The 26,649-nt window shown below is 45.8% G+C and overlaps 1 long non-coding RNA gene and 1 pseudogene across 3 annotated transcripts in view; one reads left to right on the top strand and one right to left on the bottom strand.

Moving 5' to 3' along the window:
• LOC128583506 (small G protein signaling modulator 1-like) overlaps positions 1 to 26,649 on the bottom strand; it is an 80,573-nt pseudogene that overhangs the window by 22,390 nt on the left and 31,534 nt on the right.
• LOC128583509 (uncharacterized) overlaps positions 20,304 to 26,649 on the top strand; it is a 28,414-nt gene continuing 22,068 nt past the window's right edge. For 2 of the 3 annotated variants that reach the window (XR_008379471.1, XR_008379468.1), the window contains exon 1: positions 20,733 to 20,908. This is a non-coding gene — a long non-coding RNA (uncharacterized LOC128583509). Of the gene's footprint in view, positions 20,460 to 20,732; positions 20,909 to 26,649 lie in introns of those variants that run through there. The other variant, XR_008379470.1, reaches the window with a different exon arrangement.

Raw genomic sequence — 26,649 nt, 5'->3', positions numbered from 1 at the left:
TGAGTAAGGGATCATCTATATTTCAAAATAAACTTTTTGAAAATATTAATTGCATCTGTTTCTTTTTTACTTCTTAAATATAACCACTAAAACATTTAAAATTATAAATGTGCTACAATAATCAAGATAGCATGGTATTTACAGGACAGACACATGGATTAATGGAACAGAATAGAAAACCCAGGAATAGACACACAAATCCACCCAAACAATTTTGGACAAAGATGCAGAAGCAATTCAGTGGAGAAAAGATATTTTTTCGACAGATGGTGATAGAGCAACCAGATATTCACAAGCAAAAAATGAACTCAAAATGTTCTATATTTAATGTAAATACAAAACTTCTAGGAGAAACTGTAGGAGATCTTCAGAATCTAGATCTGTATCAAAAGCACAATCCATAAAAGAAAAAATTGCTAAACTGAAGTTCATCAAAATTTAAAAATTTGTTTTATAAAAAACTCTAGGACCTGGCACAGTGGCTCACACCTATAATCCCAGCACTCTAGGACGCCAAGGCAGGAAGATCATTTGACCTCAGGAGTTCGAGACCAGCCTGAGCAAGAGTGAGACCCCCTGTCTCTACAAAAAGTAGAAAAATTAGCCGGACATCATGGCAGATGCATGTAGTCCCAGCTACTAGGGAGGCTGAGGCAGGAGGATCAACTGAACCCAGGAGTTTGAGGTTGCTGTGAGCTAGGCTGATACCAGGGCACTCTAGCTTGGGCAACAGAGTGAGACTCTGTCTCAAAAAAAAACTAAACTAAAAATGACTCTATTAAAAAGATGACAAACTAAGACTGGGAGGAAATATTTGCAAACCATGTATTTGACAAAGGACTATTACCTGAATATAGAAAGAACTCTCAGCAATCCAATTAGAAAACTGGCAAAAGGCATGAGGAGCCATTTCACCAGAGAAGATATACAATGGTAAATAAGCGCATGCAAAGATGTCCAACCTCATTAGCCATTTGAGAAATGCAAATTGAGAACCATAATGAAATATCATTTATATACCGTCAGAGTGGCTAAAATACAAAAGAGGGGCAACATCAATCCCGGGTGAAGATGCAAGTGGGAATCATTCATATATTGCTGGGAGTAACATGAAATGGTACAGCAGCTGCAAAAGTTTCCCAGTTTCTTATAAAACCAAACATGCAACTACCATATGACTCAGCAATTGGATTCTTGCTCATTTGTTACCAGAGATATGATAACTTGTACTCATCCAACATACACACATGGTATTGGCATGAATGGTACGTGAATATTCTTTGCAGCTTTATTTGTAATAGCCAAAAAACTAGAAACAATCTAGCTATATGCACCAAAAGGTGTGTAGTTAAACTGTAGAACATCCGCCTCATAGAATACTGTGCAGCCACAAAGAGGAATCAGTCCCAATAAGTTACATACCAAATGATTCTATTTATACAACACTCTTAAAATGACAAAGTTATAGAAATGGAGAACATATTGTTAGTGGTTTCTAGGAATTAGGGACAGGCGCTGGAAGGAGGTGGGTGTAACTATAAAAGTACAACATCTCAGGGTCCCTTTGGTATTACAGATAGTCTGTATGTTGCCTCTGGTGATGGACACAAATGTCCACATGTGAGAAGATGGCAGAGAACAAAACACACACACACACAAGTATCGGTAAAACTGGGGAAATCTAAATAAGATTAGTATATTGTAGCAGTGTCAATACCCTGGTTGTGATATCGTATTACATGACAATTTTGCAGGATGTTACCATCGGAAGAAGTTGGGTAAAGGATGCATGTTATTTCTTTACATTATTTCTTACAACTGTATGTGGATTGATAGTTATAGCAAAATAAAATGTTTATTTGAAAAGTTACAGGCAGGCTGGGTGTGGTGGCTCACGCCTGTAATCCTAACACTTTGGGAGGCTGAGGGTGAAGGATCATTCGAGCCCGGAAGTTTGAAATTGCAGTGAGCTATGATGATACCACAGCATGCTAGCCCAAGTGACAGAGTGAGACCTAGCTCAAAAAAATTCTGTTTTACATATGTAGCCTGTGTTGTCTACCTATTAGCACTGCCGTTGGGGTTCCTGTCTCCCCAACATCTCCCAGATCCATCTTGGTCCAATATGAGGAGAGAGTTCCCCTAGCCTCAGAGTATCTGGTTCCTTTTGTTGCTAAAGATCCTAGCACCCACGGGTCACCAACCTCCTTTCTTTCTGTTTCTGTCATCCCGAACTGGTAGTGGCCCAGGAGGAAGGGCCACACGGCCTTGCGGATCTCCGGCTGGATGCCTCCGCAGTAAATGAGACGCAGCAGCTCCTGCGGTTCGTAACTCTGCGGAGGGCAGGGCGGAAGCAGACTGTGGTCGTCTAAAGATCAGGAAATGGACTCTGTGGCCTAGCAGCCCTGCTCCTCGAACCCATCCTCCAAATATCCTGATGTGAGCACACAAAGCCATGCGTAACTAGATATTCATCACAGCGTCATATGAAAAAGCCACCCCCCAGCAATTCTTCAACTGCCCCCAAACACAAACATGCACACCACATGGGTACGCCACACAGGGATTTAAAGAGGGGGGCACATCTATCAGGACCTACATAAAAAGATGCTCAATGTGTATCACTGAGGGGGGGAAAAAAAACAAGAGGCAGAACATGTCTACTATGAACCCATTTTTATAAAAAGAAAAAGAAAGGGCTGTATATAATGAAGTAATCTTTCCAATCTCCCGTCAATTTTCCATACTGTGTTAATGTGGAAATACCTTGGAGTTATTAATTTTGGTTCAGCTTTAAGAAAACATCTCCAAAGCAAATTAATCCAAAATGAACATTTCCAGCTGCTGCCTCATATGCTAATACATTTTGTGCAAAAGTAAGATGACTTTAATAGCTTAACTGCTTGCCTTTTTTTTTTTTTTAATTCATTTTCAGGCAAAGGCTTTGCAGCTACAGTTAGTGAAGCTGAGGGACTGGCAGGTTCTAAAACGTGTGCAGGTGGGAAGTCCTGACGGTGCTAGAAGGCTGCTCTGAAAGGCTCCAGAGACCCTGCTTTCCTCTGACCTCTTTGCTTCACGTTTCACCTATTTCACATCTTAACACTAATCTTAGGTGTACACTGGAGCCCACATCTGGACTCCATTTCCCAGCCTCCTTTGCAGTTAGGTTTGGCCATGTGACAGGTACATGGCCAATGGGGTATGCTCCTCTATTCTCCCGTTCTGCCAGCTGGAGGCAGAGGATCATGAAGCCCTGGAAGACCATGGGACCACAAGACCCTAGGACCCTGAACCTCTCAGAGGAAGGGGGGATGCCTACTTGCCAGGAACACCCATCTCCAGAACTGCTGAGTGAGCAAGAAATAAAACTTTATGGTGTCAGGCAACTGAAACAGTGGGGGCTGTTTGTTACTGGGGCTCAGGCTACACTCATACAGCAATGCAACTAACAAGGGTGAAAACACGGCCAAAGGATGGGAAAGGTGTTAGATGAACAAATATTTATTTTTAAATGAACAAATATTCATTTTTGACTATTGTTTCAACCAATTTGTCCTTAGACTGGTGCTTCCCCAATGGGAAAGATCATCAAAAAAATATATATATTCTTGGGCTCTACTCCCAGAGATGCTAAATCAACAAAACTGGAGCTAAGCCCAGAAATCTATAAATCTTTTAAATTCCTCGGGAAATATGCACACTCAGAGCCTGCTGTGGGATAGGAACATTATGACCTTTGGAGAATATGACTGGGTGTATCTATTTAAATTATTTAAATTTTAAATGTACATCAATCACTTTTACTTCTAGGAATCCTCTCTTGTAATAAAAGCACTAGTACAGAAAGGTATGTGCTTATAAAGATGTCAACTGCAACATAGTTTGAAATAATTTAGGGAGAATTTGAATAAATTATGGGGCATCCACATGTGAAATGCTAAGGTTCTAACATTCAATATTTCACCTAGAGATCTGACGGATGTCCTCGATATAAATGTAAATTTGTCACTTAAAGTATAAATGTCCTTCACTTAAAAAAATAGGCAATATAGACATTATGAAGATATGGCTTTGTATCTATTACATATTATATGTAGATATTATATTTCTATATGTATTGTATCTACACATAAATCTATAAAGATACAAAGATAAAGACAAAGACGAAGATATGTACTATAGATATAAATATAGATAAAACATATACAGTTATAGGTATTTTATGTAGATTTGCATCTATAGATATAGATGTATAGAAATAAAGATATATAGAGATATTCCTATGGATAAACATAGGAAATATTCAGAAGTGTCTACACCAAACTGAGGATCAAAGCATCATTCATTTGAATGATCCAAACTAGAGGGATGAAGGAGAAAGACAGCATTTAAAATTTTATTTTAATTTTGTACACCTGCATTCTTCATGCTTGGAATTGTTACAATAAGTAGGTATTACTCCTATAATTTTTAAAAAACCCAACTCTTTCTGGCAAAAAGAAAAATAATCTTTCTGTTTGCCCAGATTTGGAATCTGATTTGTCTTTACCACCGAATCCAGTGGCATCTTAGAAGTAATGTACAGAATAGCACCTTCCTTCAAGGTGTGGAAGCCAGCCTGGCCCAGGTGCTCACCAGCTCAGCCCTCCTCAGTCCCTGGGTGGGAAGGTGCACAGAAATTGGGCCACTAGATTGATTCAGTGTGGAGGAAACAGGGACGTCCTTCTGAATTTTGTTCTTGGCAGAGATAAACTAGTGCTTCTCAAAGTGGGTTTTACCTTCCTGCTAGGCATAGAAGGCACTTTTCTAATAAAGGTTTCAGTGGCTAAATACATTCAAGGGAATATTCCATATCCTCTCTCCCATGCCCCAATTTCTTAAGAAGGGCAAGTATATTGCACAGCCAAGGCTCTGAGAAGTCCTGCAAAATACAGAGAACTGTTTAACTTCATTTGCCTATTTGCCTATGAAACTTTTTTAAAACATAAACATTTCTCTTCCAGAAATATTTGTATTCTAATAAAAAAAAATCTTAGAAAGAATTCCAGGTGAACGATCTGGGCCCAAGACAGAGATGGAACAAAGACTTTAGAAGAGTGGTGGAAGGGTTTTCTTGGTCTAGCTGCCTCCCTCTAACTTAGCTACTCTTAGGTAGTTTGGACTAGGCTGTAAATTCCTCCTAGCTGGGGTCATGTCTCAGCATTTTGTACAGGACTGAGCATACAGCTGATGCTTAATAATAAATGTTTAGTGGCCAATTCATTCTTTACTCCCAGGTGAGCATATGTTTTCTTTTTTTTTTTCCTTTTTTAAAATTTTTATTAAATCATAGCTGTGTACATTAATATGATCATGGGGCACCATACACTTGGTTCATAGATCGTTTGACACATTTTCATCACACTAGTTAACATAGCTTTCGTAGCATTTTCTTAGTTATTTTGCTGAGACCTTTACATTCCACATTTACTAGGATTCACATATACCCTTGTAAGATGCACCGCAGGTGTAATCCCATTAATATGTTTTCTATTCCCTCTATCTCCATCCTAGAGGGCAGAAGTGAGCTGTGGGTCTTAGAACTCTCAGCAATCGGAAGGGAGGTTCAGTTTGTCTATGCAGAATCCAAGCAAGGCAACTTGAGCCCCCACAAGCAGGTGGGATTTTTTCTTAGGTAACAAGGTGACAAGATGACCTTCCCTGCAGCCTCGGCACCATTGCAGGTCAACCTCAGTTAAGCCTTACTGTGCTGTCCTGAAGGTACTGCTCCCAGATCCCGGCCGTCAGTCCCTGTCCAGCATCACAGGGCAAGTCTGGAGACACGATCATGTGATTGACCAGGGCTGACAAGTGGGTCCTCACGGTGGACAAGTGTCTGCAGTAGGCAAGCCTTGTCAGGGGAGGGAAGGAAAGTGTCATCATCCACCATCTGATACCACCTCACCTTGTCTCATGAAGTCTCCAGGGTCTGTCCTAGTCCCCTTCTTACTGAACTCCCATAATTCAGTGAATTCTCATCATCTCCTCTCCCCTTTTCCAGACAAGGAAGGTGAGGCCCACAGGGGGACTGTCACTTGCTGACTTGACTGTTCATTAGCTCTGTTACCCTTGGGAAGTCTGATCTCCTTTCTTAGTCTCTGTCCAGGTGGTTCCACTCTCCTCTGCTGGAAGCCAAAAAGTTTAATTAATAGGCTGGAGTCAGAGAAGGGCAGGAAGGAAGGGGGTCTGTGACTCCGCAGGTTCGCTATGGCTCTGTCTGCTTTCAGTCCACACAAAGAAAGAGAATGTGAGATATGGTTGAATCCCATCCGTATTTGGATGGGTATACATCTCAAAGAAAGGAAATCAATGTCTCAAAGAAATATCTGCACTCCCATGTACATCACAGTACTATTCACAACAGCCAACATAGAGAATCAAGCAAAGTGTCCACCAACCGATGAATGGATAAAGAGAATGTGGTACATATGGTACAATGGAATACTGTCCAGCCATTAAAAAGGAGTGGAATCGATCATTTGCAGCAACATGGATGGAACTGGCAAGAAGCCAGGCACAAAAAGACAAATATTTCATGTTTTCACTCATATGTGGGAGCTGCTCGTTGTAGAAGGAGAGAGTACAGTGGTGGTTGCCAGAGGCTGGGAAGACAAGTTTGTTCATGGGTATAAAAATACAGTTAGATAGAAGAAATAAGTTCTCAAATTCGATAGTACAGTAGAGAAATTATAGTTAACAAAAATTTACTGTATTTTTCAAAAGAGCTCAGAAGAGAAGAATTGTAATGTCCCAACACAAAGAAAAGATAAATTACCCAGACTTGGTCAATACACATTGCATACCTATAAAAATAACACAAGTACCCCCAAAATACGTACAATTACAAGCTATAAAACAATTCAAAAAGATTCCCACTCAAATCGCAGGTGGATAAGAAAGGGCCCAGCAAGGAAGTAACTGGGGAGATGCTGAGGGCACTTAGTTTGCTTTCAGAGATGGCCCTGCCCCCTTAAGGGGGTATCTGACAATGTGACACGGCCTATCTGTCCCACTCTGATTACCTGGAGGGTGCTGGGCAAAGTGCCTAGTACAGAGGAAGGACTGAGCCAATGCCAGCCAATGCTGTTAGCTCTGATCATGCCCCTTCCTTCTGCCTCTTTCTGTCCCTTTCTTCTCCAATTTCCAGAGAGAATTCTGAACCTTCTGGAAACTGAGGACTCATCTTGAAAAACTTCTTGATAATATTTACAGAGCATGCATGACATGCCAGGGAGTTGTCCCCAGTCTTTGCCTCAACCCTATGAAGCAGGGACCATTATTATCTCCAGCTGAGGCACAGACTGGTTATGTCCCTTGCACAAGTCACTTTGCTGCAAAGTGTGGAGTTGGGATTTGAAACCAGGACACTGGGCTCCATAACCTGGACTCTCAACCACTGTCAGGGATGAGCCAGATTGTCCAATGACATCCATTCCAGAGCCATCTCAACCTCTACCCCTTCCTCCAGGAAGATCTTCAAATTGGGTACAGAAATACCTGCCCAGTACCTGTTCCATGCCCAGCCATGCACCGGGATGAGTAGCAAAATAATAGGCAAAACCCCATCCAAGCGGAGCTCACAGTGTACCTGCCTTTTCAGGCACCTGGGCATGTGACCTGCACTGCTATTTCATAGGCCCATGCAAGTTGTATTAAGACTTTTCTAGAATTTCTGAAAATATACACATTTTATCTCCCCCATGGAGGCTGTGAAGCTGGGGTAAATAAAACCTGATAAGAATCAATATAGCAGAGAAGAAAACAACAAAGCCTTTGGAGTCAAGCAGGCCAGGGTTTGAATCCTCAGCTCTGCTGTTTCACTATGCTGCTCTGTGCCTTAGTTTCCTCATCTTGTTAAATGAGAATAATCAGAATAGCAGTATTCGGAAATTAATTTTTAAAGTTTTAAGAAGAGATCAGATTACCTTACTCTTCTGCCTCTGCCCACAGGAGAAGGGAGCTGAAATTTATTGAGCACCCACGACATGCAATATTAGGTGTTTGGAACTTTATATGACACATGCTTCTCATTCAATCCTGAAAACAAACCCTCCAACGTGGGCCCTGGGGATGGAAAGGTTATTAAACCAAGTTTCTGTTCCCCAGGTACTCCTCTGTTCGCTGCTCTCTCTTGGGATCCAGGGACACAATTTATCTCCAATCTGTAGATGAGAAAACTGAGGCTCAGAGAGAGGTTAACACAACTTCATGGAAATCAGACATCTATGGAATAAAGGAGCAGAGGTTCAAACTCCAGAGCTGATTTCCTCTGATATTGCTGGCATACAATAGGCACTCCATAACTGCTCCTCATAGACCACACTGGCAATGAAGGCCTATACGTACATCCATAGAAGGCTCTGGAAAGGATCTGGTACTTCATGTTGTCACAGAGAAGTTTCAGGGGAGCCCTGCAGATGGAGAGAGAGAAAGATGCTTTGAATAGATCCAAACATAGCCCAGTTTTCTGGCGAGAAGCAGAACTCAAGAGCGTAGGTTAAATCCAGACAGAGGGAGTGGAGGAAGACCTGCCATAATATTATTTCTACCCATATAGCATCAATGCCCCTTCTTCTATCAGTGCCCCAATTTTCCTTTTAGGAATCTACCCCGCCATAACTCTGTCCTTATGCTTCAGATGGAGATGACTCTACCTGGTACAGAACCCAGGTTGGGATCATAGTGATTGGATCAGAGATGATTATGTGATCCAATCCAGGGCAATGGGAATCAGCCCTGGGACTTTTATTGGAACTACTAGCAAACAGACACACTTTCTCTCTCCCTCTTTTTTTTTTTTTTTGTCTGAGTCTCTAAGCAAGTGGGATATAGGGCAGTGTCTGCTGGGAGCCATCTTTGCCACTGCCTGGGAAGGGCCTACCTGACAATGGAACCATCACCGAGGCAAGCAAAGCTAAGAGAAAAACAGAGAGAGAGAGTCCTATGGGAGCACCTGGATCCAGCCATGCCTGAAGACACTGTGCCTCTCAACTTCTCAGTTACATCAAGCAATTTTCTTCTTTACTTCAACCAGTTTGAAGTGGATTGCTGTCACTTGCAGAAAGAGTTCTGACTTCTAGAGTGACCCAGGTGAACCAAAGTGAGCCAAACTGGGATTCAGAGTCTGGCTGTTTGCAAAGTAGGTGATGCCTCCAACCTTCTCCTTGCATGAGAATCTTGGCGGGGGGAGGCTTTTTTTTTTGGCTGAAAGAGGAGAGAGGAGCAAGACTCCACCATTGTTGAAGAAAACAAAGATTTTTGGAAGGACACTGTGTATTCTTACAGAGGACAGAATGGAATAATATCTGAGGACACCCAGAAAAACCTAGGGAGACCTGTGGGGGAAGAGTAGCTGAAGTCATTATACACATGGAGGCATTAAACATTAAAGTGTCTCACTTTGTGTCCTCAGCCTCAGGTCTGAGGCTCAGACTTGCTCAGGTTACATAAGACGGGATCACACTGGCAACTGTCCCACAGGGAACTTGGCTGTCCACAAGACAGTGAGCTCCCCATCACTCCAAGTGTGTAAGCAGATGCCATAACAGGGGCAAAGGGTTACAGCAGCATTTCTCACTGGTCCATGGATCACGATCCCAAGATTTACTTGGGGTTTCATCAAAATGTAGATTCCTGGGCTCCACACAGACCTACTCAATCATGACTGGGGGGAAGTTGCCCAGGAACTGGTATGTTTTGATCTCCTCTGGTAAAGTTTGGGAATCTGTGGTTCTATCATCACTTCTCAAACAAAGCATGTACATGCTCTTGGGATCATGTTAAATACAGATTCCGATCTAACAAGTTTGGGAAGGGAGAATGAGAATCTTCCCAGGTGATAATGCTGGTTCACTGAACACACACTGTGGAGCCAGGGGTTACATAACTTCAAAAATGTGATGCCAGCTCCCACCCCTTACATGAAGACTGGATCACCATGGGGACAGAAACCAGCAAGGACAAAAGGATTCCATTCTCAAAGGCCAGGCCAGCCAGGAATTGGCTGAATAGCTCCAAAGAGACAAAAACTCTATGGGCAAACAAATAGAGTTGAGTTTGAGATTTAACTGTATATAATAAAGCAGTAAGTGTCACTTATTGACTATTACTCTGTGCCAGGCACCACATGCTGGCTGCTTTCAACCATTATGTGATTTGGTCCTTACAGTAGCCATGTAAAGTGAGCATTAGAATATCCATTTTGTGGAGATGAAATCTGAGATGAATGTGGTTGGCATCAAGTAATATTTCTGGTATTCTTCTGGCTTCTAGGCACATGGTGGGGCTGTGCTTCCTGGCCCCTCGTGCATGGGACAAATGGGTTGTGAGCAGAAATGGCGTGTGCTGCTTTTGAGTGGATCATTTATTGTTGGTTCAGGTCCACCAGACCTATGGCTCCTTCTGTCACTGTGATATTCAGGGTGGTAGTTTGCCTTTTAGTGTGGAGAAAGCAGAACCCCTAGCTGACCCATTATAGACACAGAGCAGGCCTGATATATAAAGCTTTGTTGTAAAAATACACCAGGATTTTGGGACTGTTTGTTACCGCAGCATAACCTTGTTTATCCTGATACACATAAGTCAACTCCAATAGCTAGGACTTCACAAACTTAGCATTGAACCCAGATCTGGAAGATTCCATAGCCTATGTCGCCTCCGAATTTAGTGCAGGAGAAGAAAAGGCACCCTTCAGCCCCCTCCATTTACGGCTTGAGGCCCTCATACCTTTCATGGTTGCAACCATTGGTTGAGCTGCCATCAGCTGAGCCACTCTGTGAACAGGATGAACAAGAGGATTTCCAGGGACTGGGTTGCCACAGGGATGGGAGGTTGCTTACTGAGACTTCCATCAGATCCTGGGGCACTGTGGTGAACAGAAGAAAAGGCAGAAGAAAAGCCCCGGTTAAGCCCGTGTAGATCACAGAAAGCTCTCTCCAAAGCAAGCAGTTTATCCCCAGGCTAGCACAGGCAGAGAGAAAGATCCCCGAACGTGACAACAGGAAACAACAACCCCAATCATCATTTAACCCTGACCCTTCAGCCTGCCTGATCCAATGAAAGCCATCACCAAAACCTGACGGCCCAGCAGATGTGGCAGAGAGGACGACAGGCAAAGAAAGAAAGACAGAGATGAACCAAGAAAATAGGCCCAATCCGAGAATGGCAGCCAAGCCTTGCCACGTTGTCATTTAGTCATGCTCATAGGACGGTGCAGGAAGGAAGGGGAGCCTACTGGGTGCTGCTGGGGGAGGCTAATGTTCTGGAAGCCCCAGATACAGACTTCATGGGAGCTTCTAGTAGTGGGATTGAAAGGGGCTGGACTCAAAAGACAAGGCAGGGGACCCAAGGGCAAGAGAACAATAGCGTCCCCTCTGAACAAGGAAGAGGGCACCCACACTGTCCATGGTCCTGAGCCACAGAGCTGCTGCACCAAGCAGGTCTCAAATAGATTGGCAACCCCCTGGAATCACATTGGGTGCTTGTTAAAGAGTCATAAGCCCATCCTATACCTGGCCTCCCAAACTAAGACCTACTGGAGACAGAGCCCTCAAATTGCTATTTTAAAAACAATTTTGATACAGCAGTCACGTTGGAGAGACCCTGATTGCCTAACTCTTGGACACCGGTGATTTCTGACCACCTGCTCCAAAGATACAGCACTTATACTTTCTCTTATTTTATTTTTCTTTCTCTGATTCATGAAAACTTCAGTATCTGCAAAACTACATGACAAACGTGCATTATGCATGTAACTGGGGACACATGCATTACAAATTCTATAGTCAATTGCCTGGCCTTTTGGCACTTCTAGACAGGTGCGAAAGTTTTATTTTCTCAGGGCAGGGCTCAGTAAACTTTTTCTGTAAAGGGCCAGGTAGTAAACATTTTAGGGTTTGTAAGCCACTGATAGAGATCAGTGCTACTCAGTGCTACTCTTATAGTGCCAAAGTAGCCATGAACAAATATAAATAAATAAGCATGGGTATGTGCCAATAAAACTTTATACATAAATACGGAAATGTGAATTTCATGTCATTTTCACATGTCAAAAAATAATCTTCTTTTGATTTTATTTGATCATTTACAAATTTAAAAGTCATTCTTAGCTCATGGGCTGTACAGAAAATAAGGCTAGATTGGGCCCAGGGGTCTTAATTTTCTAATCCTTGTTCTAAGAAATTAAGAGAGGTGCACATTTTCCCATATATCATGCATTGCAAGGACAATTGGTAATGCCCTTCCTCTTCCTTTGGACTCCCAGGGGTGGGGGACTTGTGGATCTGGCCTCTCTGGTCATCATCAGAGAGCTCAGCAGCTGACCGGGGTCAGCTCCGCCGGACAGACAGAATACGAAGCTGCCTACAGAATGTCATTCTTGTGGCCACCAAACATAGCTCCTTACACTATTCTTCTCCATGCATATTCACCCACGAGCTAACCAAGAAAGACCAGTGAGCCCCTGTCAAATGTTTGAGAAAAATATCCCTAGTTCTTAGCCAATCTTGGGGAAGTATTGATCAGTTCAGCTCAGATGTGGCAACCGTATCTGCACCCCAGCCCTCACACACATGCAGACATCACTAAAATATCCCTTTGCTACTGAGCCCACAATACACCAAGCTGCCTTCTGCAGGGTGGAGGCTGAACAGTGAGAGGGCATCACTTTGAATCCTGCAGGACCAACACTCAAATGACAACATGGCAGAGGTGGCTGGCACCCAGCCCAGAAAAGAGGCGAGCCTGAACATTACTGGGGGGCTGCTCCTTCAGGCCCGGTGTAGGGAAGGTGGCATCCCATCTGGCTCGTGCCCACCGACTCCCCCTGGCCTCACCAGCATTGACTGGCCTACAGGAACCATCGTCCAGGCAGGGCCCACGGAGACAGGGGAGGTGCTGCCAAGAGGTTGGGGGCAACTTGAGACACAAAACAAAAAGAACTAGTGAGATGGGAGGTCTGAGGTGGGCAGGAAACCATGACAGCTGGAAAATCCAATTCCCAGAGGCTCCAACCCTTCCCCTCCCCTGGTCTACACAGCTCCCACATATACTATCTGTGATCTGCAGAAGAAAGAATGCTGAATAAAATGCCTACTGGGTGCTGGGTGCTGGGCTAGGCAGCTGGCCTTATCATTAGTGACCCTGCAAGGGATGCCTTTACAGAATGCATTCCCCCATTCTATAGAAGAAGAAACTGAGGCTCAGAATGATGACGTAACTTAACCACCCAAGCCCCACCAGGTAGTAACCAGCATGTCTGGTCATTTTGACTAAAGTCCCTCTTCATTTTCCACTGAAAACAGATGTTACTTACTGAGTGTGGGTACTATCATCATCCAACAGTAGAGATTAGGAATCAGAGGCACAAAGAATTTAAGCAACACACCCAAGACCACCCGGCTAACAAGTGGTGGAGCCAAGATTCCACCCCACAGGACTTGGCTCTGACATCCTGCTTATCTCATTATGTGAGGAAAACCTCAAATGTTTTCCCATAGGCCCTTCTCCCTACACCATCCGTTCACAATCGGGGCAATTTTGGCAACATCTGGAGATATTTTTGGTTGTCACAACTTGGGGATTAACTAGATGCTACTGGCATCTAGTGGCTGAATCTGGGCTCTTCAATGCACAAGACTAACCTCCCCCCAACCCCCCCACAGAATTATTCAGCACCAAATACCCACAGTGCTGAGGCTCAGAAACCCTGCACTAGACCAGCACTCTGCAATAGCAACCAAGTTAAAAATCTTTCTAGTATCCACATTAAAAAAGGTAAAAAGAAACAGGTGAAATCAACTCCAACAATACATTCTGTTCAATATATCCAAAATGTTGTCTTTTTCACATATCATCAACATAAAATTAGTAATGAGATATTTTATATTCTTTTTTCCTTTCAGATAGAGTCCTTAAAATCTGGGATGTACTTTGCACTTCTAAGACATCTGATTTGTACCAGCAGTTGCATTTCACTTGCTTGGTGGCCACATGTAGCTTGTGGTTGCCATACCGAACAACACAGACACATTCTGAACAACAGAGAAATCTGAAAATGCCCTTATCTGTTTTAGAACTGTCTTCAGTGCACACAGAGGCAAAGAATCGAGTGGAGACAGGGGTGATAAGACACTGAAAGGCGGTTAGACCATCCATAGCCAAATCTTCCCTCTTACAAGGTAGAACTCTTTCTTTGCTTACAGCAGGCATCCGCAAATGCTTTCCCGTGAAAGTCATTCTATAACTAACTGCCTGGCCTTTTGGTTTTGTGGGCCATATCATCTCCATCACAATTATTCACCTCTGCTGCTGTGGCAGGAAAATAGCCACAGATCATATGTAAACAAATGGATGCGGCTGTGTTCCAATACAACTTTATTTACAAAAACAGGCAAATGGGCCAAATTTGTTCCCGTGGGAAAGGCTTTTTTGACTTCTGATTTAGGTACTACTCCAGAAAGGACATCCTAATTCTCGCAGAGGAAAGTCATGAGATATTTTTTGTTTGTTTGTTTTGAGACAAAGTCCCACTCTGTTTCCCTGAGTAGAGGGCCATGGCATCATTGTAACTCACAGCAACTTCAGATTCTTGGGTTCAAGTCATCCTCTTGCCTCAGCCTCCCACATAGCTCGGACTACCGGTGCCCACCACAACACCCTGCTCATTTTCTATTTTCAGTAAAGACAAGGGTCTCCCTCTTGCTCAGGTTGGTCTCAAACTCCTGAGATCAAGTGATTCATGCTCCTTGCCCTCCCAGAATGCTAAGATTATAGGCTTGAGCCACTGTACCTGGCTAAAATAGTTGTTATTGATAACCCTGTGTGGCTCAGGCCCTGAGAAATCAACCAACAACGGGGTTGCACCGAATCTGCTCTTGAGGATGAACATGGTAAAACCACAATGCCTTCTCCCCTGCCAATGAAAGCAGCATGCATGGAATGGTGATTAGAGACAGGTTCTGGAGCCAAATCACCTGTGTTCAAGTCCCAGCTGTGCTAAGAATTAGCTGTGAGACCCTGGACCAGTTGCTTAACTTTTCTGTGCCTCAATTTCCTCCTCTGCTGAAAAGGAGATGGTGAAGACAGTGGTAACTGCCTGGGAGGATTCTGGCAGGGATAAAGTGGATTGAGGCATGAACAGAGTACATGTGGGCCTGCCACACACACAGCAGTGCTCAAGACGTGACACTTGCCATCGCTCACTGAGCATCTGCCAAGTATCAGGCCCCAGACCAGGTGACTGGTATTTTGTGAATGATCACCCTGACTCCCCAGAATACAGTCCTAGTGGGGAGTGTTGTTATTCCCATTGTATAGACAAGGAAAGGAGACCTGAAAAGGAAGAGTCACTTGACCAAACTGCAGTGTCAGAGCTGAACAGTGATGTGTTCTTTTCTCTAAACCACTGGTTGTCAAACAGGTGTAATTCTGTCACCTGCTCACAGCAGACCCTAGGCAATGTCTAGAGTCATTTCTGGCTGTCACAATTTTGAGGGAGGTGGATATGCTATTTGACATCTAGTGGCTCAGGCCAGAGACGCTGCTCAACATCCTACAATACAAAGGACCCTAAAACAAAAAATTATTCCAACTAACATGTCAGCAGCGCTAAGACTGAGAAGCCATGTTTTAAACAAACTGATCAGGCTGGGCCAGGTGGCTCATGTCTGTGATCCCAGCACTTTGGGAGGCCAAGGTGGGAGGACTGCTTGAGATCAGGAGTTCAAGGCTACAGAGAGCAATGATCGCAACACTGCACTCCAGCCTGGGCAACAGAGCAAGACCCTGTCTCTAAATAAATAAATAAATACACTGATTTAGTTGTCATTTCCTCCAAGACAGACAAAGACTCAAGTGCAAATAGTCAATTTGGGAGGTGTTCCCAGGAAGCATTGGTGAGGACAGGAGAAGTGAGACAGAGAAGGAAAGGCAGAGAGTAAGTTACCACTAGGGACATCTGTGCTTAATCTCCTGGAGGAACCTCTAGAGGACTGTGGGCGACATGCATTTCAGAGTTTGCTCTCCCTAGGGGTGAGGGAGCTGAGGTATTTTACTTCCATCAGTCTCAGAGGGCCACTCCTGGGTGGCACTGAATCCCTGACACTTACAGTATGCCCCACTCCACAGCAGAAGGGACCCTGGTAGCCAAACAGAACCCTCAGACAAAGAGACACTGAGGCAGGGAGCTGGCAACTGAACGGCACACACAGAATGGGAAGTGCCAAGGTGTGGGTGGGCACAGCCAGCATCTGTTCCACTGCCCTCCATCAAACTACAAGAGGAAAATGTGGATATTTCCTCAAATAAATAAAACATCCAGCACCCAGCCTGGCTCCCAGCAGGAGCCTACAAATTACTCGGTGGATGAGAACCTGTGCAAAGAAGGTTCCTGGGAAGGCAGCCACAAAGGGATGTGGCACTCTCTGATTAAGCAGTTCTCAAGTGGGACGTAGGAATTAATGTCAGTCTTCATGGGAGTGGGAAGCCCAGGTTGTTGGGAAACAGAACTAAAGCCAGCTCTGCACCCAGGGAGACGTCACCATCACAAATGGAGCTTAGCCTGAGTACATGGGATGCTTGATTTTCCATTCTTGTGATACTTTACTTTGTACAATGTAGGGGTAAATGGCACACTTCCTGGGTGAAAGTTGCAAACATAACTTGGACTTTACCTGACAAATGCAAAGAGTGTAACCTAATCACATGTACATTAAACTAACCCAAAACCAAATGGAGACATTTCAGCCTTGGGGCCAGAACAGCTTTGGTTCTGTGACGAGGGTAGGAGTGCTTCAGGCAGGAACGGACACGGTAAGGAATATTTCAGGACAGTCTCTGCGGTACGTAAGGGATACCAACCTTGCCGGGGGAACAATCTGCTCTCAAGAGAGCCTCTCACTGCCCAGCACCTGGCCACTTAAGCAAAGGGAGGCTCAGAGCTATTATCCGTGGAGGAAGAATAACAGGCTGCTGAGGGTTAAATAAAATGAGGTTAACAGAAAACCTGATTTGTTTAACACACATCCATACGGTGCTTGATAAATGCCAGCCTCCTTCCCAGTACTTTTCAAATATTAATTCATTGCATACTCACAGCTGCCCCATGAGAATGATGATCTTAATATAATAGTAAGTTTCCATTAGCTACACACCTACATCACGACGATCACCACACACACTGACATAGATTATCTCGTGTGCTAGTGCCTGGGGCTACGCTTGCCCTCCGCTGTTCTAACTGGCACTTATTGAGGGCCCACTGTGTGCAGATCCCATTAACTCACTGAATCCTTACCATGATATGTTGAAGTAAAATATGTATTTGCAACCACAAAAACTCTGTAATTAAGCAGCTGATATTTGAGCATTAACTGTGTGCCCAATACTTTACCTCATTTAATCCTCAGGACAACCTTATGAAATATGTGCTGTGAATGTGCCCATTTTACAGGTGGGGAAACTGAAGCACATGGGGGCAAAGTGACTTGCCCAAGCTCAGCCAGGATTCCAGAGCCCTGCCATTGCCACTCCCCCATGCCACCTCCCACCTTGTGGCATTGTTCAGTAGCCAAGTAGACAGTGGTTACTTGTCCTTATTTGGGGAGGAACCAAGGCTGCCAAGATACTGACTTCCTGAGTGCAGGTGCCCCTGCGGGCCCCAGAATCTAGACCTCTCATCTAGTCGTTTTCAGGGTCAGTCAGCAGGTGGATCCCAGGCCCTAGGGACAGGGCAGTGTACCAAATTCAGACTGCATGCCAGGATAGATGATCCGGAACACGTAATCTGTGGCCTCGTCGTCTTCCTTGTCTGAAGATGTGGACTCAGCAGAACCTTGAGGGCTTCGCTTGCGTAGCTTAGGGAACACTTTGCCCTGAAAGAACATGTACCAGTGCAAGGCCCTTGGGACACACAACCTCTGGAGGACTGTGGACCACGTGCATTTCAGAGTTTGCCCTCCTAAGGGGTGAGGGAGTTGGGGTATTTATACTCCCGTCAGTCTCAGAGGGCCACTCTTGGGAGGCGCTGACAAGGCCCTGACACTTCCAATATGCCCCACTGGGCAACAGGGACCTACAACCTGCATTCCCCAGGGTATCAGTGGTGAGTGCATGAACCCACAAAGCCACACTGAGGACCCACAGGAAAGAGTGACCAATCCTCATGACAGCCCCACCCCAGCCCTCTGGGCCCCCACAATCACTCACCTTCCCCCGCTGGGACCACAGCGGCGGGTCCAGCTGCCCGTGTGGAAGCAGCCCGTTCTCCAGGCATGAGAGGAACTGCAGGAGGTGCCCGCCCTTGGGGAAGCGGAAAGGTGGGCTCTGGATCCTGTCCTGGCTGACCAGCACCACGGTCCCACCACTGTCGACTGCCACCACAATCAGCCAGAGAAGACCCAGTGGGAGGTCACTGTGAGGCATGGTGATGGGACCCTCCCTATAAACACATCCCACTTGGGGAACCAAGCAGGACCCAGGGCCCTGCTCTGAGGCTCCAGGGAAGGCTTGGGCAGATTTTACCCTGCCGTTCTGAGTGGTCCCTCTCATCCCACCTATCACCCATCCCTGATGGTGTGACTATGGGACAAAGTCAAGAAGAACGTGGCTGACCTCCCTAAAGTTAACCACCATAAGAAAAAGATGTCCCCAAACACTCTACACTCCTCTAGAAATCTACATGACAGCTTTTTGTAGGCAGGCCTTCAGCCTTACTCTTCAGAGCAGTAATTGACTCTGGATAGCATATATTTAGCACTTACTTTGTATCAGCACATCCTGTTAAAGGCATTGTCTTATTGTAATACTCCCAATATTCTTAAGAGGCATATCTATTATTGCCTATTTTACACATGAGGAAACCAAATCTCAGAGAGGCTAAGCAAATTCCCAAAGGTCACACAGCTGATCAGTGGCAGAGCCTGGATCAGACCCCAGGTCTGCCTCATTAAAAAGGCTTAACCCACTGTGTTGTGTGCTTTGGTGAGGCACAGAGCACTTGCTTTCTAAAGCAGGATGGCCTCTGCTTGTTCTGACTGCATCTTTTTCCAGCTTTAAAGGAGTGCTACAGTTTTTGGTCCCGGATCTTCAGAGAACTAACTTTGGAGTCCCAAAGACCAGGGCTCAAGTTCAGGCTCTGAAGCTTATAGGTTGGGTGCCTTTGTGCCAAGCTGCTTCCTCACTTCTAAAGTGGGAATGATGTCACCCCATCACTGGGTCATCGTGACAAATAAAAGCCACGTGAATACTTAGAACTGTGCTTGGCACATTGTAAGTGCTCAGTAAGTGTCAGCAGCTAACATCACAGGTGTGATGCTCAGCCCTTTAACACCCATCAATTGATCTTCACAACAACCCCCAGAGAAGGTACTGTTATAATCCCCATTTTACAGACAGAGAAACTGAGGCTCAGAGAGGTGAAGTCACTTGTTTGAGGTTGCACAGGGAATAGGGAATGCCCACAGGTGGAGATAGGAAGGGAAACCAAGAGGAATGCCCAGCCCCCCCTGCTGTCCCTACAGTCCCTACCTTGCTGGTGGCAGTGCAGGTAGACAATCTCCTCCGAGCAGATAGTCATGGCATAGTCCCAGTAGACGCTAAAAGGGAAGGGAGGGTCAGGCTCACAGGATGTCTTCCCACCTCACCCATGGGATCCTCCACCCTTCTCACCAGAACCTGCCCAGGCCCAACATCTGTGTCTCAGCCTTCCCAGATCCTATCTCCCCTTTTTCTGGTCCCAGCACCTTAATTTTCCAAGGGAAGTATGCTCCCCTACTCCTAGCCCAGGTAGCTAAGGAGAGGCCGACACCACTCATTCTCCCCCGTAGGACTCCAGGACTCCACTGCACCCAGGCTTGGCCACAGTGCTCAGTGCAAGGATGACTCTGTGACCCAGGCATTGCCCAGGAGTCTCAACTCTCAGAATTGTTTTAGAATGACTGGGAAAGATATGCTCCCCTCTGTCCTCTTCCCAGGGGAAGTTGTGGCAAGGACAGAAGTCTTTTCACAGGTGAAAGGTACCATAGTCTGAAAATGACGCCAACAGAGAGGAAGAGCCAAAAGATGGGAAAAGAGAAGGTCCCCACCACCTAAACCCTTAGATCCAGGCAAGCCTGAAGGCACTGCCCATGGATTTTTCAATTCACATGAGCCACGAGATGACAGCATTAGTGAATTGGCGGTGTCTACACCTGTGGTGTTGAGAGGCACGAGATCAGCCTTGTATTAGGCTGGAGGAGAAGGCAGTTGGGAGCATGCACATTCTATCATGGACCCGCTTACTCTCACTGTGTCTCCTCCTGCCTGCAGAACACCAGCTCGGTGTCTCTCTGCTGAAGATCACTAAGCTCTGCTAAAGACTGAGTTCTATTCTTCTAAGACTACTTCACCCTCAAAGATGATCTCTCTCTCTCCCTTCTGCTAAGGTAAATAGCCCTCAGGCACCTAAGGGTAATTGTTCCTGAGCAAGGTAGCTCAGAGGTCCCCTTCAGGAACCTAGATAAGCAGGCCCCAGACCTGGCCAGTCCTGGGCCCTGACAAGCGGTGGCAGTTGTGGGCTGTGACGTTGTACAATCTCAGATAAGGGACACTTCCTTTTCATTGTTCCTTGATCCCCCAAGGGATGCTGGAGCCCCTGGACAAACTCCTTCCCTACACACCACTCCCCTGGCTGCTTCTCTTCCAGCAAAACCTGGGTAAAAAGAACAAGGAAAGATGGGGGTTCAGGGCTCAGGGCTGGGGATGTCCCCAGCCTGCGGGCTGTGACCTTGTAAGGTCAGAATCAGCTAGAACGCAATATTCAAACACTTACTATGTTCTTGTTTACAGACAGAGAAAAAGGTACAGAAACAGACAGTCTGGATGACCTGAGCTGGTGAGTAGGGGGCCTGGGTATCAATGAATCCAATGCCTTTCTTAAGAGGTTAGCATCGAAAGTTTCCCACACAGCCCTGGGCTTAAGTCCAAGCAACAAACAGGGTCCTCGGGCTGTTGAAAGCTTTGATGTTGGGAGGAAGATACTTCAGTGTGAGAGGAGCCCCTGCAGACCCTCTGGGAGTCCCTTGAGTTCTGGGGAGACCATTTCGTCCTCCTCCCTCCTTTGACAGAAAGGGAAACTGGAGGCCCAGAGTGGGGAAGCAACATACCCCAGGAGGAGGGGGACTTTGGTCAGCAAAGTGAGGGTGGAGCATGGACTTGGTCCCATAACACACTTCCCCACATAATGTGATCTCTGGGAAGGTAAAGGCTGTCCCTTTATTCAATGGCTATCTCCCTTGTACCAAGCACAGTGCCTAGCACAGAGCAGACGCTCAGTAAATATTTGGGGTGTGAACCCAGGCCCCCTGACTTCTCTGCTTCATTTCACAAGGACGATCTGAGCACCTGCTATGTGCTCCAATCTGTGACAGGTGTTGGGCATGAGATATGAGCATGTCAGGACGCTGCCTTCAAGAATACAGGGCTTGAAGTGAGACAATAGATACACGAGTGGGCACAGACTCATTATGTGACCAGAGTTTTCAAACAAACACTACAAAGGAGGTTAGGCTAGTGTGATCCAAACTTTGCAAGAAAATTAGGGAAGGCCTGATAGCAGGTCGAAGATAAAGAGGCTGAGATAAGCTTCCAGGCCAACGGCATCTCCTTGACCCCTGCCCTGCTCCTCTAAGACGGCCTCTTGATTGTACACTCCTGAGTCTGGCTGGAGCCAATTTATTATTAGCCTCAGCCTAGGACCAACTGTACCACCTACCAACCATCTCTGAGGACAGATGGTGACCTGTGAACAGGACGTGACCTGTTAGCTTAGAGAACACTATTAATCACTCTGAGACCTGACTGTTTAAGAGAACACAATGATAACATTCTGGTTATATTTCCTGAAAAAAGTCCTTATCTGACATTAAAATAGTTATAGATGAAATGATGTAAGTTGGCATGTTGCTCAGAATAATGTATGGGGAGAAAGAAGGGTGTGGGTTAATGGCCATTAGAGCCAGGTGATGGGACCCTGAGTTCTGTCTGATTTTATATTAAAAATTCATCACATGTTGTCCAGCTTCTTGGGAGGCTGAGGCAGGAAGATCGCTTGAGTCCAGGAGTTTAAGGTTGCAGTGGGCTCTGATAACACCACTGTACTCTAGCCAGGGTGACAATCAATAAATGAAATTCATCACTAAAAGGTTTGTAACAAGCAAGAAAATATAAAAGAAAAAAGGGATTAGCACCTGCAGTAGCCAAAATCCCACACATTGTACTATGTAGACAGGTTCTATGGCTTCCTCTGATCTCCCTGACTGTGCTGGAACATGGGCACTGGAGCAGGGAAGTTCCTTTCCTGGCGTTCTTTCAATGTGACCCCCAAAGCCTTTGCAATGTCATAAAAATCACAGGATCCTGCAGGAGAGGCAGCCACTCACTACCATCTCCCGCCTCCCTGTTTTACTGAGTGATGAGCAGTGGTGGCTGAGACTGGAGAGTATTTTGTCATTCACAGGCTTCTGAGATCTTTGTCAAGACTGCGCTCTCTGAGTGGTGTCTGTACCAGGGCACTGACTAACCCCCAAGTCCTAAGAGTCTTCCTGTTGGTTTCTGGAGCTTCCTGAACATTTCGGGTCCCAGCTGCGGAGAGGGTGAGCCCCGTGGCCATAACCAGCTAAAGTAGCCAGCAGAGGTGTTGCGCAAGCCTCCCTGGTCCTGTAGGACAGCTCTTGTGTGCCAAGAGGGAGTGGAGGGACCCAGGGGACACGTGGTGGGCCCAGAGTTCTACCTCTTCTAATAGTCCAGGTCCCCCACGGATCCATTCATCAGCTGGTTGGGCGTCCACTTCAAGGTCATGATGTCAGCTGTCTGGTGCAGGGACAGGTACCCTGGCACAGACTCCATATCGTCCCTCTGCAGAGAGAGGAGGACTCAGGCTGGGCCACAGTGATGGAGTCACAGCGGATGTCAGCCTAGGCCCATTTAGCTCAAGAACACATAGCCAAAACCAAGAGGTCAGGTTATTGCCTCCAGGCTATGGTCACTTGGAGGACCCTGAGCCTCCTTCCAGTGGCCACGCTGAGCAGAGCCACCTGCAGCCAACCTTGCAGGCTAGGTTCTAGCATCCACCTGTGAATGCCACCACCCCTCAACACTTTCATGTTTGTGTTTCCCTCTTGAAGTTGAGGGGACCTTCCTCAAAGTTCCTTTAGGACCAGGAAGGGGGTTGTGTCCCTTTTAACATCACCCTTGTCAAAACAGAAGGCATTTAGCTTGGCCAGTCTAAGGGGAGAAAGAGACAGCAGCCAAGCTCTATGGTCAGTCCTGCAGACCCTACTCAGAAACCTTCTTCCCAATGTGCCCCTACACTCCCAGCTGACCAATGCAACCCTCAGCCTTTCCAGAGTTTGCCTAGAGGACTTCTGCCCTGCTTTGTGTTAGCCCAAGTGGGTTTGCAGGGGAAGGCAATGTTACCATCTCTCCCCCATGGAGAGGAGGGAGCCCCTCCACCAAAGTCACCTTAACGACATGCAGAGACAGACAAGTGACATTGTCTGAGCACCAGGGCTGTACCAAGCATGGCCCAGTCTTCACATGCATCAACTTAATCCCACATGTTTATGACACCACGAGGGAGTACTACGGCAGTGTTTCATTGGTCCAAAGGGGCACAGCTTGCTTTTTCACATTTTAATGTCCCTGAAATGGTGATGAGTCTTATGATAAGTGGCATCTCACAACTGTGACATAGTTGTCACCTCCCGATCTTGCACAAACTCTACCATAGCTGTTGATGCACTGGCGTCACTTCAGTTAAGTTTTGCGCGTGGCGGCCATTTCGCAAGCAGAGTATAGGGGCTATTTTAGATGTCTTCAGAAACAATAGACAGTGATTCAGCTTTGAGTTGAAAACCTATCGTGAATAGGAAGGCTGGGAACAGAGCAGCAGAGTGCTAATGTAATACTGGCAAAGCAGGCACATTATTCTTCATCCCTGCAGGGAGGCCCACGATTCTACATTTTCTTGCAAAGCAACAACCAGTGCTTTACAGGACTTAAGAACCACCCTGAAAATAAGAGCAGACACTCTTGTAAGAAATGCTGCACTTCCTGTGCTCTTGGATCAGGAGCTCTTTACACCAGAGAGGGGATATTTTTAGCTTTGTGAGCCATACAGACTCAGTTGCAGCCACGCAACTCTGTCGTCACAGCCTGGAAGCAGTCATAGACAATACATAAACTAATGGTCATAGCTGTGTTCCAACAAAACTTTATTTGTAAAAACAGGTGGAGGGCTACATTTGGCTCATGGGCTATAGTTTGTTGATCCCTTCTCTTGATGGAACAGAAAAACGCTATATGGAAAAATAACTCTTAGTCAAAAAGGCTATCAATAACTTAGCCAAAAAGTGTTACAGAAGGTGGAACTCTGAACTGGAAGAAGTTTTAGGGATATCTTAACAAATGTATTTCAATGATATTTTCCCTGATGTCTACTTATGAAAGTGATGTATGACTAAAAAAACTATATCAAATAAATCTCAAAGATCGCTTTCAAAAAGCATAAGCTAAAATTTCCAAGTATGCTCTAAATAGCATTTTTAAATTTCTCAATGGTTATGTTAAAAAATGGCGTATATGGCATTACACCATAATGTCATAAGCTTAAATACATGGCTTCTTAGATTTAAGAAAACAGAATCTTGTACCTATTGTGATGCAAATATCGTGGCTGAAGAGGAGGAAGTGGCTTGCTCAGGGTCCCCTAATGACTGAAACTGTGACCACAGACCTGGAGTGGCTGATAGTACTCCCTCTGCTTCCTCCCAATGGAGCCCAAATACTATGCTGACCCTGTGATCAAATGGCCCTGGGGAGGGGATAGTCAGAGGAGACACTGTATGAGGACAGGGGCTGCGTGTGCCTAGTTCACCATCCAGCTGTGCAGCCCAGCCAGGTGCAGGGGCATCAAAGGTGACTGAGCAGTGGCACACTCTGGCACCAGCTGGCCTGAATTCAATTCATAACTCTGCCCCTTACTTCACCTGTAGGGGCCTCAGTATTGCCAGTTATAATAATAGTGCCTACCTCAAAGGGTTGCTGTGAAGTTTAAATGACTTAGTATAGTTACAAGCACTTCACACAGTGCCCAACTCAATAAATATTAGTTATAAGGATGATGATCTGGAAATCCCATGCATCTAGCACCTAACGGGTCCAAATGAACATTTGCTGAATGAGAAAGTGAGAACAAGAGTGGATAAATGAAGAGAAGGCTAGGTGGGCATGGGGGCAGGCAGACAGACTGGAAAATAAATGGAGAAACAGATGAATGAAGGGATGGATGGATGGATATAAATATAGATGGATGAATGGTTGGTGAGTAGATGAATGGATAGATGGATGGGTGGGTGAATAGATGAATGGATAGATGGATGGGTGGGTGGGTAGATGGATGAATGGGAGATTGGATAGATTGGTAGGTGAATGAATGGGTGGATGGATGGATGAATGGGTGGACAGATGAGCAGGTGGTTGAACGAATGGATGAGCAACCTGGACCCAGAGGGAACTTCTCCTCTATAATCTGGAGCCAGACCCTCAGCACAAAATCTGAGCCTAAGATGAACCCTCACCGGCTGAACCAGAACGTTGTTCTTGCCATAGAGCAGGGTGGCATGGGAGTTCTGGTGTAGAGACTCCACATAGTCGCGGGCAGAGAGGGATGGCCGGTCATCCATGCTGCCACTTGAGTGCCTCTTCTGGATCTGGTAATATGAGGGAAGGTAGAGGGATGAGGCCTGAAGCAACCTTCAGGATCCCTACCCTGTTCCCTGCCCCCATGTCAAACCCTTCCCAACACCCCACTGTCCACCCCACTCACACAGAGGGCTGGCCTCTTGGTGGGTGAGTCCTGCCGCAGGCGCGAGCTGTGTATGCGGTGCCTCTGGACTAGCTCATCGGCTGAGGGATCGGTCCAGAAGTGATCTCCAGTCTTCATCTTGGTGTACTCGAAGGCACAGGGCCCCACTGTGAAGCACAGGGGGGCTGGGAATCCATCCACACCCCGGGAAGCCCATCCTCCTGTCTCCCATCATCCCATCTCACTGCCCTGTCCTCCAGCCAGCTAGGATGCCCCAGGGTCCTGCAAAGAACAAGGCTCTGGGAGCAAGAGACAGTAAATTGCTAAGTTTGAAAGGGTGAAGCTGGATGGGGATGAAAAAGGTCCTGAGAAAGTGCTCTGGAGACTCAAGAGCAGAAGTCTGGATGCAGCTCCAAGCACCAGACCACTTACCCAATAAAGATGCAAGGATGGGGCCATCCACAGGGTCCACCAAGAGAGCTTCCTTCTCGTAGTATTTACTAGCAAGAGAGGAAAGGACATGCAGGTTTGGATGGGGACCAGCAGAGGACACTCAATGTAAGGCTGGGTTCAATCTCCACCTGTCATCCCATTTCTACTGAAAGCCTCACCTGCCCCATCTGTAAAATGGGGATAATAATTATTTATCTCATTGGGCATTTAGCATGGTGCTCAGTATGCACCTCCTTAATACATGCTTACAACAGAGCCTTTATGAGGGTAACAGAAGTAATAATTAGAAGGCAGCTGAAGCCTGCCTGATTCTATCT

This window comes from Nycticebus coucang, chromosome 4, assembly GCF_027406575.1.
Source record: "Nycticebus coucang isolate mNycCou1 chromosome 4, mNycCou1.pri, whole genome shotgun sequence".
Taxonomy (NCBI): Eukaryota; Metazoa; Chordata; class Mammalia; order Primates; family Lorisidae; genus Nycticebus; species Nycticebus coucang.
This window is presented reverse-complemented; position numbering and strand designations above follow the sequence as displayed.